The following is a 17022-nucleotide window of genomic DNA, read 5'->3' on the forward strand; positions in this document are numbered from 1 at the left end:
ACCAACCCTGGAGTATGCATCAGAAGTCTGGAGTCCTCATCTCAAAAAACACATAAACAAGATTAAAAAAGTTCAAAGGGCCGCTACAAGATGGGTACCAAGCTTAAGGATCTAAGCTACGAAGAAAGACTAAATAAACTGAATCTACCAGCACTACAGGAGAGAAGGAAAAGAGATGATTATGCTATATATATATATATATATGCATATCAGGGAAGGAGAAAATAGACATAAATGATTACTTAACGTATGGGGAAGCATCAGCAAGAGGACAATGCAAAAAACTGCATAAAAAGAAAGGTGATAAAGACGTAAGGAAATTTAGTTTCCCAAATAGAGCAATTGATCAGTGGAATGCACTACCGAATGAAATAGTGTGTTCCAAAAAATTCACAAATTTAAGGATATGTATGATAAATATGGTTTAAGACACGGGACAGTACGAGCCTGACTCATTCTTGTAAAGATACAATTAGGTAAGAACAATTAGGTAAGAACACACACACACACACACACACACACACACACTTTGTATGAGTCAAGCTCAGTACCAGCTTAGACTAAATGATTGTTTATTATTAAAAGGAAAAAAATTATAAGTTTAAACAAGACTTGTTCAAACAGGAAATAGAACCAAGACGAAAGAATACGCTGAGTCATCTCTGAGGTTTGTTTAGACTACAACAACATGGAGATTGTAAGTACATGCTCTGCACTTTAAGTATTGCAAAATGGATACATACTTCAGTAAAGCAAATTTGGAAAAGAAAAGGGATAAAGGTAAAAAGCAAAATGATGATTACTACCAAGAACTGGTTGAAGTAGAGACTCACAATAGACTGGTTGAACGTGTAAACAAACTAGAAATGGCTTTCAAAAATGAAATTGATGAAATAAAGAAGCAGATGCACTTGCAAAAGGAAGAAATAGAAAAACTAGGAAGGGAGGCCAATAAGAAAGACACAACCATCAGTGAACTAACAGTGGAATTAAGTACACTTAGGAAGAAAATAAGTGAAATGGCAAGTACAGTAGTCAATCACGAGAGTGTTATGGAAGAGTTCAAAAATGACACAGAGACAATTAGGCAAGTTAGCAGTCTTATTGACCAGAGCAGTGATATTGAGGAGAAGATAACACAAGTGAATGAAGCTGTGCAAAGCTACAAAAATGATGTAGAAACCACGTATGCTGAAATGGTGAAAGTAAAGAAAGACTTAGAAACAAGGGTGGAGGAAAAAAGCATTAAAAAGGAGGTGAAAAGAATAATCCAAAACAATCCAAAGTTAGTCAGAGATTCAGTAGAGATAAACAAATCAATAGTAATCACTGGTATAGAAGAGGAAGAAGTTAAAAACAAGACCACAAGAGACAAAAAGGAGATGACAAATGTAATGAACTTACTGAAAGAAGTATCAGAGGAAATCTGTAGTTAAGACATACAGGAACACAAAAGGTTAGGGAAATACGAGAAAAGCAAGACAAGACCTCTAAAGGTGACTTTCCAGAGTGTAAACACTGTGGAAGAGATACTAAAAAATGCAAAGAATCTTATGGAAAAAGAGGAGTTCAAAAATGTATGGATAAAAAGATGCCTAACACAAGAGGAACTGGAATTATTGAAAGAGAAAAGGGAGGAAGCAAAAACAAAAAATGAGGGAAGATTAGAAGAGGAGAAGAAGAAATTTTTTTTACAAAGTAATAGGATTCCAGGTACGAAAGTGGTACACAAACAGGATGGAAGAAAAAGGAGGAAGGTAGTAGAACCATGTCATGACAAGTATATAAACAAGATGATAAATTTGATGTACTCAAATGTGGATGGAATGGTATCTAAATTACTAGAGATGAATGATTATGTCAGAGAAAATGAACCACAAATAATATGCCTAACTGAAACAAAATTAACACCAAGGATATCCAATGACATACTAAACTTAGAGAAATACAATATATGGAGAAGAGACAGAAATGTAAAAAAAGGAGGAGGAATTATAATATTAACGAAGAAAAATCTAAAAGTCAAGGAAATAAAACTAGATATACCATCACAAGTAGAACTGATTGCAATAGAGATCGACACATCTGAAGGTAAAGTAATTGTAGCCAATTTGTACATGCCACCCAGATCAAACACATGGGAAAGAGACGAATATGAGGACCTGGCAGAGAGTACAATTCAGAGTATAAGATCATTGCTACATTAAATGGAAGAGAAATCGGAAAGAATTATACTAACTGGGGACTTAAATACAAATATAAATTGGAATACTCTAGATATAAATAGCCAAGAAAGCTGTTGGGACCAAAAGCTCCTGGATCTCGTACAAGAGTTTTTCTTAACGCAACACGTGAGGGAAACCACCAGAAAAAGAGGACTTGATGTACCTTCAGTGCTAGATCTAATATTTACTAGGCAAAAAAATGATATTAACAATTTAATATATCACCCTCCACTCGGCAAAAGCGATCATGCAGTACTAAATTATAACTTCAGGATAGCATATGACATAGTAAACAGCAATGACAGTTACAAAAAGAGCCTAAACTATAAAAAGGGAAATTATCAAGACCTAAAGAAGTATTTCTTAGAAGTTGATTAGGAAAATGAGCTTAGAGGACCAGATTTAAATGCTCTATATAAAATTTTTTATGAATTTTATGAAATAGGAGTCCAGAAGTACATCCCACAGCACAAAGAAGCAGATAAGAAAATACAGAAATGGTTCAATACAGAATGTAAAAAATAAAAAGAAAGAAGAGATTTGTTGTGGAATAGATACAGAAGACACAATAGTGAAAGGGCGTATAATAATTACAAACAGGCAAGAAAAGACTATACAAGAATAAGGAGGGAAGCCCAAAAACAGTTTGAGGAGGATATAATAAATAAAAGTAGTGATCAACCAAAGCTGTTTTACAGCTATATCAGAAGCAAAACCAAAGTAAAAGATATAATACAATCCATTACGGACGAGAGAATCACTTATACACAAGAGAAAGATATTTGTGAAGCACTAAATACGAATTTCCAATTAGTTTTTACAGAAGAAAAAATTTTTTAGAGGGACTATGTGGAACACGCATGCCCACACATACTACCAGTTATACAAATAGCAGAAAAAGTCATACAGAAGTTAAGTAGATTAGACAGAGGAAAAGCAAGTGGTCCTGATGAAATTTCATGTTGGGTATTACGAGAATGTGCAAAGGAGTTAAGTAAACCATTATTTTTAATTTTCAAGAAATCCTTGAGTCAAGGTAAACTACCTGATATTTGGAAAAAAGCAAATATTGTCCCCTTATTCAAGAAAGAAAATAGACAAAATCCACTCAACTACTGACCAGTATCACTGACAAGTGTTGTAAGCAAGGTATTAGAAAAACTTATAAGAAAAGCTTGGGTAAATCATCTAGAAGAACACGGTATGATAACAGAAAGACAGTTTGGTTTCAGAAAAGGAAAATCATGTGTTACTAATCTGTTGAGCTACTATGACAGAGTAACAAACACAATACAGGAAAGGGAAGGATGGGTGGACAGTATCTATTTAGATTTCAAGAAAGCTTTTGACACAGTACCACACCAAAGACTTTTATGGAAACTGTACCATCAAGGAGGAATTCGAGGCAAACTGTTTTGTTGGATGCAAGACTTTCTCATAAAAAGAGAAATGAGGACAGTACTAAGAGGAAACTACTCATCATGGAAAGAAGTGACTAGTGGAGTACCACAGGGTTCAGTGCTGGCACCAATCATGTTTTTAGTGTATATAAATGATATAAACAGTAACACTGGAATTAAGAGCTATCTTAATATGTTTGCAGATGATGCAAAAATACAAAGGAGAATTACTAACACAGACTCTTGTAAAGAGCTACAAGAAGAATTAAATAAACTTCATGAATGGAGTAGTACATGGCAAATGGAATTCAGTGTGGACAAGTGTCATGTAATCAAGTTTGGTAAAAGTGGAAAAAGACCTGATTGGGATTATAAGTTAGGAAATAAAACCCTATACACATCAGAAAGAGAGAAAGACCTAGGTGTGATTATCAATAACAGACTATCTCCGGCTGACTACATCAGCGAGAAGGTACGGAACATGTATACACTGCTTGCAAATATGAGAATAGCATTCACATACATAAATGAAGACATGCTAAGAAGGATAATAACATCATTCATTAGACCAATCCTAGAATATGCATCAGTAGTCTGGAGTCTTCATCTCAAAAAGCATATAGACAAAATTGAAAAAGTTCAAAGGGCTGCTACAAGATGGATACCAAGCTTCAGGGACCTAAGCTACGAATAAAGACTAAATAAACTGAATCTACCAACACTACAGGAGAGAAGGAAAAGAGGTGACATGATAATGCTATATAAGTGCATATCAGGAAAGGAGAAAATAGACATAAATGATTACTTAACATATGGAGAAGCATCAGCAAGAGGACACTGCAAAAAACTGCATAAGAAGAGAGGTGATAAAGACGTAAGGAAATTCAGTTTCCCAAACAGAGCAATTGATCAATGGAATGCACTACCGAATGAAATAGTGTGTGCCAAAACAATTCACAAATTTAAGGATATGTACGATAAATATGGTTTAAGACACGGGACAGTACGAGCTTGACTCATTCTTGTAAAGATGCAATTAGGTAAGAACAATTAGGTAAGAACACACACACACACACTGAGAAATGACTACGGTAAGAGAAAGAAGGTGCTTGGGTAACAAGCATGAAATGAAAACATTTTCAAAAAGAAATAGAAAGAACACGAGCAAGTTGAGTTTGCATAAGCTACTGGTTAAGAAAGGACAGTGAATGGCTAATAATATAGGGGACGGTATAAAGGGAGTGAGAATAGATGTAAACCATCACATCATTGTGGGGGAAAAATAGCAGAATATACCAAAAGCAGTAAGACATACTGGAACTGAAAGGATAGGGATTAGCAGGGTGTAAGGTAGATAAATATAAAAAGGTATGTCTGAATGTAAGAGAAGGAATGTTCGAAAAGCTATAATCCCTGTATAATCGAAGATGGCATAAAGAATAAATCCCACTGGTAGAGAAGGGAAAGTGAGTGATAGAAGGATGTAGGGTACGCAAAAAAATAAATAAATAAATAAAATAAACACTGTATCTGAATAAGAAAAAGATTATGAAACAAGATTTAAGTTGAGAGCATCATTACAAATGGCAAGCCCTGAATAAGCAAGGACAACGACTGAAAGTCTTGGGGAGATGTGTAGAGAAGCAAACATTAACGGATGAAGAGAAAAAAAATAAATGGGATTAAGGTCCTAAAGAAATAGTTGGAAAATGAGAAGCTAGTCGATAGTAGCAAGCGAAATACCACACCCACTTGCAGGGCAAAGACAATGGTTAGCACGAATGTGTAAGACTGTTAGACAGATAAACACGAAAATGAATCTATCGAACCACAAATTAATAGACGAAAAAGAACAGATAAAGCGAGTGTAGCAAATGCAATAACATAACCACTGGTGGATGAAGGCCACTGGCTGATAGGCGAACGATGGTAAGGAGACAGGGATAAAAATATAACAATGACACATGTGAAAAGAGATTAAAAGGATATTAATACTTCATGATAAACAAGAGATAAGTCGAGTATAGGAAACAGAATAACAACCCATCTCGTAGAGCAACGGCCGTGAACAATAACAAGAGATAAGTCGAGTATAGGAAACAGAATAACAACCCATCTCATAGAGCAACGGCCGTGAACAATAACAAGAGATAAGTCGAGTATAGGAAACAGAATAACAACCCATCTCGTAGAGCAACGGCCGTGAACAATAACAAGAGATAAGTCGAGTATAGGAAACAGAATAACAACCCATCTCGTAGAGCAACGGCCGTGAACAATAGAGATACAGAGTATTGGGTCGACAGGGTGGACAGGATTCAGGCCTAGGGTGATAAATGATAACTGAGTAATGACTCCCAATGGGACGACGGCTTCCCTGATAAATGGACGCTTACGCTCCTATCAGACTACCACCATCCGATATCGGGATGGAGTGAGGGTGGCGGAGGGGGTGAGAGACCAATGGCTCGGGAGAATAGTTGGATTTGGCTATAGTGAAGTGGAACTTAATCCCTGCGATTCGATGACGCAAGTTCATTTTAAACTGGTCCAATCGAACGCTTTATTGCAGTCTAGAAGTGACTTTTCGAACTTTACTTCACAGAGGTCCGCTTTACGATAAAAGAGGGGAACAAGAATAAACCATAACATTACTTCATAGAAGTGAAAATGATTAATGATTTCTTTTCATCCTAAGAAGAATTAACTGTACTGTAGTATAGCCTGATTTTGAATGTGATTTTAGGAGCACCAAACTGTGTATCTAGTTACTGGCAGTACTGATTTGATGCAGACACATTTTCTGCTTGACTTTCGCACTAATGGTGTTAATATTACCAAGCTCAGTATTAACTACATCTTCATCCGATGCCAGTAAGCCCTCAAATTGTACATTCTGTAATGCCTGCATTATAAAAATTGTATATCCAAAGGCTTTTGACAGAATGGACAGAAAGAGAAAAAGGAAGGTGTTACGTATGTATAGTGAGGAAGGTACTGTATGCCACTGAGTGTACATGGTGGTAAAGCATGTGTTAGCATGGACAGGCAATTACGTGAGGGGACACTTTTTTTTTTCTTTTTTTTTGTGCTTCCGACACCGGACATAAGCTTAATAGCCCATTCCCTTAGGCCCAGCAATCCTCCTCCGTGTCCTGATGGTGGTAGACAGCATATTATGATGGCAAAGGTTAGACTGGTTGAGGTTGGCGAGTTCACAAATAGGCAAGGACATGGAGTGATCCATCCTCGTCTGGGCACTAATTTGCACCTACATTTTGCTGACAAGTTTATAGAGTAATTTTACCTTCAGACAAGTTTATTCAACCAAGAGAGATCTCCCGTAGTGAAGGAGAACAGGCATTCTTCATTTAGCCTTTGCCGCCTTCCTCCACCACCCGTACAGAGTGCTTAAGGTGCGGTAAGAAAATATGGAGGAGAGATCCCAAAACAGTGTAAGGTCTGTCGGCCTGTTTTCCGTTGTAAATTTGTGTTTGCATATTATAATCCATCACTCTGTCTCCAGTCACTTCAGTCCCTATACAACACCAAACCCTTCTTTCACTATAATCCACAGATCTTCGTATATTCCATTACTTTGTCCTTACACTTGGCTCTTGTTCTTGCTCTTGTTTTTTCTAGGCGCCTCTCGTCCATAAACTTTCCTATTCAATCGTTCACTAAGAAATTACACGGTGTGGTTGAGATGTCAGAGTACATAGCTGATAATCCTGATGTCATTGTACTGTATTCCAATGTATCAAGGTGAAATAAAAATGACATATAGTTTGTGCTGTAAACAGTGTCAGTAACTTTGCATATGACCACCGAAATGCTATATAATTACGCTGGCTGCTGCCAGTACGCCACACTGTAGGGGATTCTACAATCTGAAGAAATGCTGGGGTAAACAACACAATTGATTGATTGATTGCAAATAATTAAAAACTGGCGGCGCAACTGCCAGGGTCATATGCCGCCGGATGACAAAGTAAAAGACACATCAGAATAAAAAGTGCATATTCATGTTAGAGTTAATATCTGTTAGTAGGAATAAAACACTGAAAATTATAAAAGAATAGTTTATAAAATATCAGTTACTTATAAAAGTGGAAGGAGGCCCGCCTCCTGAAGAAAACTAAAAACATCACGAAAATCGCTAGAGGCATCACCCAGCATCGAGGACAAACAGTAGGCACCATCTGTCCCCTTATGCCTATGGAGGAATCTCTGACGTAGGTCCCCCAGACTCGGACACTCGACCAGCAAGTGACGGACAGTAAGTGGAACAAGGAAGTCATCACAGTACAGCTGAGATTCACCACTCATCAGGAACCCATGTGTAAGCCGAGAATGCCCAATGCGAAGCCTAGTGAGAGCCACCTCCAATCGCTGAGACGTAGAGGGAAGAACCCTTGGCACAACCACTCTCTGAAAGATTTCTTTTAGTTTATTGTGAGAAACAACATTCCATTGTCTCTGCCAACACATACGAATTGCCTACCGCAAGTAAGGTGTTACATCAGAAGCAGGAAGTGGGTAGTCGGTTGGGGGCTGTTGAGAGGACGCAGCATTAGCTAAAGTATCTGCCCTCTCACTGCCCACCACACAAACATGTGCGGGTACCCAGCAGAAGTCTACTCGGCGGCCATGACAGCCAAGAAGAAAAAGCCACTATAAAATTGATAAAACCAATGGATGGGATGCATTAAAAGACTCCAGTGCAGACAGAGCACTAAGCGAGTCACTAAAAATTACAAAAAAGGATTGGGGGAGAGGGGGAGAGTAAAAATAATTTTGACAGCATATAAAATTGCAGTCAGTTCCGCCGTATACACTGAAGTAATGCCAGGAAGGCTACCACCCCTACTAAAGGAAGGGAAGACAACACCAAATCCTACTCCAGTATCAGTCTTAGACCCATCAGTATAGACGGGGACAGAACCCTCATGAATGAAGGTATGTTCTAAAAAGAGAGACAGGGACACATGAGAGGGAAGTGAGCCCTTTTTTCAACAAAGGACCTACAGAAAGTAATGCGAGGAAGCAGCCAAGAACACACCCTTGGGATCCGATGTGGACAAATTGCCAGTCTCGGAACAGAGAGGGCTAACATAACAGACCGGATCCTGTAACCAAATGGCTTTGGGAGATTAGGACGGGTGTCAAAAACAGAAGATCGGGAATCCTGGGAGACGATGGCACAAGAAATTGAGTCTGGAATGCGGTGAAGATGATACCAACACCTCATCATTAGCAACTGGCATCACAAATCCAAAGGGAGTACACCAGCATCCACCAATAAACTCGAAATCGGAGATGATCTGAATGCCCCGGTTGCCAGATGCCCACCAGCATGATGCACAGAATTTAACAACCGGAGACGTGCATCTGTTGCAGAGGAGTAGACCTCACACCCATATTCAAGTTTAGGAAGAATAAGAGACCTATGCAAGAGGAAGAGGGTCTGACTGTCAGCACCCCAAGAGGTATGAGCTAAAACTCTCAAAAGACTCAAAGCTTTAAGACAAGCCGCCTTAACAGAATGAATATGAGGAACCCAGGTTAGTCATCTATCAAACAGAACACCCAGAAACCGCGTCTCTTCCACACAGGATACTCTCCTACCATAGAGATAAAAGTCAGGGTCTGGGTGAACCCCTCGAAAACGACAAAAATGCATAGCCACTGTCTTTGTTGAAGAAAAATGGAAACCGCGAGTTTCCACTCAGTCAGAAATTCGATTGAGAGCCAGCTGCAATTTCTTCTCTATCAGAGGCATTCTTGATGCGATGAAGGAAATCGAGAGGTCATCGAAATAAAGTGATCCTTGTACACCATCAGGAAGTACACTAATGACAGTGTTAATGGCTACAGCAAACAGAGTAATACTAAGGATACTTCCCTGTGGTATTACATCTTCTAGTGCTCGGGCAGTAGAAAGCACTCCTCCCACTCGCACCCTTAAAATTCGGTTAGATAAAAATTGTTGAATAAAAATAGGCAAGCGTCCACAAAGACCAAACTCATGAAGAGAGAGTAAAATACCATGATGCCAGGCAGTGTCATATGCCTTCTCCAGATCGAAGAAGACCGTGACCTGGTGTTGGTTAGTGGAGAAAGCCTCAGTGACAGAAGATTCCAAGGACAGTAGTGCATCGGTGGTAGATCGCATTTTTCGAAAACCATAATGGCCAGGGGATAAGAAGTCACCTCTCTCTAAAAACCATACAAGTCTAACGTTGACCATCTTTTCCAAAACTTTACATATACAAGATGTCAAAGAAATAGGCTGATAATTCGTCGCCTGTAGGTGGTCTTTACCTGGTTTGGGGATGGGGATAACTACAGCAACACCCCAACAAGCCGGAAACTCCCCAAAACACCAGATCTTATTTAACAGTGAAAGCAAAAACAACAGGGACTCATCAGACAGGTGGCGTAAAAAGGCATAAGGAATATCATCATAACCAGGAGAGGAATCATGGCACTGCGACAGAGCCGCCTGGAGTTCAGAAATTGAAAATGGAACATTGTAAAGCTCTCCTCCAGCAGAGGTAAAACTGAGACCACGAGACTCTAGGCGCCGACGGTGGCAAGCCGAAGGCGTATCTGCATCCTTCTTTGACACACTGGCAAAATGATCAGCAAGCAACTCTGCAACAGCAAATGGATCAGCCACAGTTCCACCTGTTGCGGATAAAACAGGAGGGGAGGGAACAGTAAGTTTTCCTGAAATTTTCCTTACCCGGTTCCACACCTGGGTGATGGAAGTCCTCGAATTAATGGAGGAAACAAAACCCTTCCAGGATGAACGCCTGGCCTCTTTTAAAACCCGCCTCATATGAGCTCGTGCCCTCTGACATGCCACCAAATACTGAGGATCCCCACAGTGATGACGAAGTCGAGAGAAGGCGACTCGTTTGGCTCTCACTGCGGAACTGCACTCTAAGTTCCACCAAGGGACCGGACATTTAGGAAACTGACCCTTCGTTTTTGGAATAGATAACAGGGCTACTGAGTGCAACACGGTATTGAAATATGACACAGCTTCAGTAAGACAGCCAAACTCGTTGATAGAGAGGGAAATGGAACTTAATTCCCTGAAACGTGGCCAGTCAGCCTTATCCAGAAGCCAGCGAGGAAGACGTGGCTGAGGTCCACCAGCATTAGCAGTTAAAAGTAATAGAAAATGGTCGCTGCCATACAGGTCTGGCAACACATCCCAGGTAAAATCTAAAACAGCATCAGCTGAGCATAAAGACAAATCAATGGTGGTAAAAGTTCCAGTCTGACTATGGAAATAACTCATTTTATTGGTATTAAAAATGCCTAACTCCTCATCTTCCACTTAAGAGGCCAGCATTACACCCCGAGGGTTGGCCTCACTGCTTCCCCATAACGGATGGTGACCTTTCATATCTCCTAGTAAAAGAAAGGGAGAAGGAAGGTCATGAATAAGGCATTCCAGATCAGCCCTTTCAATAGTAGCACTAGGAGGAAGATAAAGACTGCAGACTGTATACTGCTGACGTAAAAACATCCGGACAGCGACAGTCTGCAGGGGAGTGGAGATGTCCAGATGACAGTATGGAATATCCTTGCGATGGAAGATAGCAGCACCTCCATGATAACCTTGGCCCGGGACAGGATCAGAATAAAAGGCATGGTAGCCAGAAGGGTCGGAAGGAACAGTATCACCTACCATGGTCTGGATGCACATGCACAGAGGAGTAAATTGAGAAACAAGATGACACAGTTCCTCATAGTTGGCACATAAACCCCGACAGTTCCACTGGATGATAGAACCCATAATGGAGGAAATGATGATTAAGTGCGGGACTGTACACCTGACAAGTGAGCGGGTTTGGATTGATGCTTATGAAGACCCTTCATAGGAGCCTGCCCAGCACCAGAAACCCGGATCCTCTGTCTAGCATCTGAAGACAAACGTGAGGATGGGGAAGTAAGTTTTACAACACTCCTTCTTGGAGTGGGCATACCAGTTTATTTGGAAGATGGATTGGGGGCCGTCTTTGGAGGTGTAGGACGGCCATTGCCCCCACCAGAAGCCCCAGAAGTGGAAGTAGAGTCCACAAGACTCGGATCATTTGAGGAGGACATCCTATGCTTTAGATCTGAAGCACCAGCAAGTTGTCCAACAACATCCCCAGGTGGGGACCGGACCTGCGATGAACCATCAGCTTCAGCTGTCCCCTGGCTAGATTCCTCAGCCTGCGGGGCAGAGGAAACAGGAGAGGGGTCGACACAAGGGTCGACAACAGAGACCTTAGATGGCCGGTCTTCATGCTCAGAGGACTCTGACGAACAACGGTGACGTTTGCCAGGTACAATCACTGGTATGGCTTGGTCCTCCACACGAGACACAGACTCCAGGAAGGCCAGCCTGTGCACGACGACAAAATTTGCTGAGATGTTCATACCCCTGACAGTGGAAACACCGTCTTGGGGTGGGCACATATGGCTTCACCAGAAGTGACAGCCAAGCCAGCTTCACAGATGTAGGTAGGGTCAACCTGTCGAAAGTCAAGAAGAGGGTCAGAGTTGGGGTCACGACACCATCAATTTTTTTCTGTAGTCACTTAACACATATCACATCATAAGAACTCAGCTCCTCCAACAGCCGCGCCTCGTGAGTATCGTAGGAGGTCACGGGAAAAATCACTCCTCTGCACCTGTTAAAAGTAGCATGGAGAGCACAGTCAACTGCAGCACCAGAAACAGAAGTCAGCACCTGTAATCGAGAGCTCTCCTCTGGGGAGGACACCTAAATAAGGATGTTTCCATCCCCTTGGGAACAGATCTTAGGTTCCCTGCTGCAAGCTGAGACAATGGCACGGTGCAGATCAAATATGTCAAAATCCAGCATTGTCCCTTTCATAGAAGGTTTCATAACCAGATATTTTGCATATTTTTCCGGCACCTTATCGTCTGAGCTGAACCCCAGAGCCGAATCAACCCGACGGGATCTCCTCCTATTCCCAGTTAAATGCTGGGGCAGAGAAGGCGAGTCCCTAGGGGTCTGAAAAGGCTCCAGAGTGGCAATGAGGGAGCTACATTCTGAAGAATGTCCAGGGACAGATGCAGTGTCATCACCAGATGTATTTTTAATGGCAGCCATGAAAACAGACAAAAACTTCATTCCCCCACCCCTCCACCCACCACGGAACCCAACAAGGGGAGGTCATATGCCAGGGATAAATACCACTGGTGACCCCAGAGGTAGCAGGAGAGTATACACAGGTAACCACCAGGGGACCAGGCAAGGGTGACCCCAGGACGATAGGAGCCACCAGGCCCCCCAGTGCCCACTTGACCCTGGCCAATGCATGACCAGCCAATTGACCTGGTCGGGCCCAACCAGGCCACCCGTCTAGCCAGAATAAGGGACCAAAGAGGTGTATTGCTAGCTGCAGGGCGCATGGTGCAGCATCACTCAACCCCCAGGACTCCCGTCTCCCAGCATTACGGGACGCCACGCACGGCAAACACGTGGGGAGGCAACGGTCCTGCCCTAGGTGGCAAATGGGCAGGGACTAACATCACCAGCAGGCCTCCTCCACCAGTGATGTAGGGGGTGCTTGGTCCACGAGGTCAACAAATACCGAACCCTACAAAGGTAGGCAGGCCTCCAAAGTAGGTGGCACCGCCAACCACGCTTCAAGCCCCGCCACCACGTCAAGGTGACCCCCTGCAGCGGGGTAAACAACACAAAAGCAGGATGCGTGACCGCTCCCCCGACCCAACTCCATCTTTTTGCTCATACTAAAAGCACATGACTGAAGCTTAAACAATGCGGTTCTCTAACACTGACGCAGAGTGCTATCACACACATATAAAATACTGTAAAGAAAAATTGTTAACTGATAGAAAATTTCAGTTAACAGAAAACTCACGATTGCTGTATATTTGCAACAGAGGTAGAGGAAGAGCTCCAGATCACGCTGGCTACAGTAATATCAGTATATCATATAGAAAAGCTACATCACGCCACAGACGAATGAAAATATGATAGACGGATATCACGTGGTGTCACCGAAGTGTGTGTGTGTGTGTGTGTGTGTGTGTGTGTGTGTGTGTGAGAGAGAGAGAGAGAGAGAGAGAGAGAGACTATAGGTTGAAAGCATCCCTATCAATTTTACAGCCAGTATAAACTGCCGCGTCTCTCTGATGCTAAGGCATCTGATTTCAGCAAACAGGTGTCAGTATAATCTGCCTCGTCACTCTAATGCAGAGGCCAAAATTGCTTTCCAAATGACACAAACCTGCCACAACAACGAGTTTTCCTGAATCTTGGGTTAGGAGGCTCGTGCATTAGGAGGCTCACTTATCACATCTTCTCACTTATCTATTTCCTTGCATAAGTTGATATTTTTCTCTCGTATAATATTCATGCAATATATGATGATACGGCCAAAAATAATGCTTGAGCACCAAAAATTAAAAGCGTGATATCTATAACTTGCACAAAAAATCGCCAATTAAGAGGTGCTAGATTTCGTAAGTGCTAACGAGAATAATGCCCAAGGACCACCACAATATTGCACTCATAAAGCTTTACATACTCACGAGGCAGTGACACAGGACACACCTGCAGAGAACACAAGACATAAAGAGGCGATGCACCTCTTGACTATATACACTTAGGGTTCTTACAGCAAAAGACTATGAGCAACTGAAAACTCTCCATTCTCTACGGTAATATGTCAGACAAATGATGCTCTCTGTATCCCTGGTATGAGCTGCCATTCTAACACCCAAATGCAACACCTTACTGTTCCATACAGAACAACACTCTCTGTATCATCACTGACAGCACCAGTCTTAGAACAACCCACTTAAACTCTGAAACTAATGTTGTCTCTACTAGAGAATATCTAGCTATGAGAGGCATACAGTTCTGCGCGGCAGCCCGTACTAGCACATAACACTCCTGTCATTATATGGCAGATCCACACAGTACAACTAGCTAGGTGTACATGAAACCATCACCACACAAACATTAAAAGAACCAATTCAAAATCTCACCTCCAGAAATTCCTACACCAATGAAGAAACACCTACATACCCACAACACGCGCAGGGCATTACGACACCTCGATGAGAACACCATACTACAAGCACCCCCTCGATGCCAACCCATTAATGGATCCTTAACAAGAGCTGATCAAGTTCGCGTGGCTAGACTTACATCAGGTCACATTGCAGTATTAAATTATCAGCTTGGATTATATTCGGTGGAATCACAGGCCACACATATGCCATTAATAGAATAGGCCCACACAACATAAAGCACATAAGGAAACACTGCAAAGCACATGCCTTACTAAGATGGAGGTATCACATCGACAGTGTAGGGAACTAATAGGACAATCCCACTGGGGCGGTTGGCAATCTGCGGTCTACAGGTAACCTTGGTCAGCCAAGCTAAAGTTAAGGAACGACTCTCCAAACCAGCATGGCTTCGAGTCTCTCCTGTCCTACTGAGCAGCCAACTCATCCACACAGCTATCTCAGCTTAGACTAATTTAACCTAATCTTAACGAATCCAACCTAGCCCAGCATTACCAAGGCATCACACTCGTAATAATGTTCTATCCAGACCTAACAAAGCATAATCTTAGTAACGTATCCTCACCTAATCTACTTTAACCAACAAACTCCCCCACTGTGATATCTAAATCTTACATAACTAAACGCTCACACCAGTAACCTAATATACCCAAACTCGACACAACAGTGTCCACCTCTCAGATTCTCCAGTTCTATAAATTAGTCTTCTCTGACGTAATGATATACTGCTATCACAATCTCACTGGATCAGCAAACTCTCTCATACTCATAACAACCTCACTAAGTGACTCTAACTTATCCTCACTTAAACTCACCATCTACATCTTACCTAATACACCGTAACCATAACAGATAAATTTGTTAAATATCCTACTGTATACCCAACTCTCCCACACTAAGAGCTTTACCTGTCCAAACCTAACCTAACCTAACCTAACCTAATCTAATCTATTCTGCATATCAAGTGTCCTACACTATGCCTCATTCAGCTTTCATTATTACAATTTCTAACAGGAAAACAAAGATGAAAATGTGCAACAAACATGAAAGGGAAAGGTGAATATAAGTTTGGAAGTGTGGCAGGAAGGATGCCAGGTGTTGAAAGAGGAAGAGCGAGAGAATGAGTGGCCTTGTTAGTGATCCAGGAAGTGCAACAGTGTGAGACTGAATGGAAAGAGATGTTATCAAGACTGATGTGGGTGAAAGCGAAATTTGGACGTGAGTTGTGGGTATTTTTGAGTGCATATGGGCCTGGTAGTGAAAGGAATGAAGAAGAGAGGGAGTCTTTCTGGAACATTGCTGATGAGTGTCTGCAGAGTTTTGGAGCAAATGTGAATGTGGTGATGATGGGAGATTTGAATGCTAGAGTGGGAAACGTAGCAGTTGAAGGTGTTGTTGGTATGCATGGTTTGCCTGGAAGAAATAATAATAGGGAAACAATAATAAGGATTTGTGTTGAGCAATAGATGGTGACTGGAAATACCTTGTTTGAGAAGAGAGATATTTATAAGTATATACGGGTGAGACAGGAGAGTGGAAGGCTAGTTGATAGAACATTGGTGGACTATTTGGTTGTGTCCAGGAATGTAAGAAGAAGATTGTTGGATGTGAGAGACTTGAGACAGGAGGATGGAGGCATGTCTACCCACTACCCGGTGAAGGGAAAGTTGAGAGTAGGTATGAGGTGGGTGAGAGCTAGGAGGGTTGGGTATAACAGGGATGTTTTTAAAGTGAGTGAGTTGGATAAAAGAAAGAAAATGATAGAGTATTAGAAGAAGTTGAAAGATGAGTGGAATGCAACGAAAGATGAGGAAAATGGCTGTGTGGAGGATGAATGGCAGTTGTTTAAGATTGTTGTGGTGGGGAATGAGGAAGTGGTGTGTGGTGTGAGAAGAGTGGGTGGTGGTGTAAGAAACGGAAGTGAACTTTGGTGTGAGGAAGTAAGAATGGCTGTAGATGAGAAGAGACGTTCTTATGAAGTGTGACTGCATAGGAAGGATGAGATGTTGTATGAGTGGTATAAGGAAAAGAGGGATAGGGTGGGAAGGGCTGTGCGTGATGCTAAATTGACAGCAAATGGGAGGTGGGGTAGGTGGTTAACTGAGAATTTTCAACAGAGTAAGAAAATGTTTCGGAAGGAGGTGAAGAGAGTGTGAAAGGGAGAGTCTGGAAAGGAAAAGTGAGTAAAAGCTGAGGATGGAAGGATGTAAATTGAGATGGATGCAGTAAGGAAGAGATGGGCAGGGTATTTTGGAAGATTTTAAAATGCAATGGAAGAAAGGGAGACTGAGATTGTGGCAGAT

This window comes from Coenobita brevimanus, chromosome 2, assembly GCF_032717465.1.
Source record: "Coenobita brevimanus isolate Jiangsu-jjx chromosome 2, ASM3271746v2, whole genome shotgun sequence".
In the NCBI taxonomy this organism is placed as follows: Eukaryota; Metazoa; Arthropoda; class Malacostraca; order Decapoda; family Coenobitidae; genus Coenobita; species Coenobita brevimanus.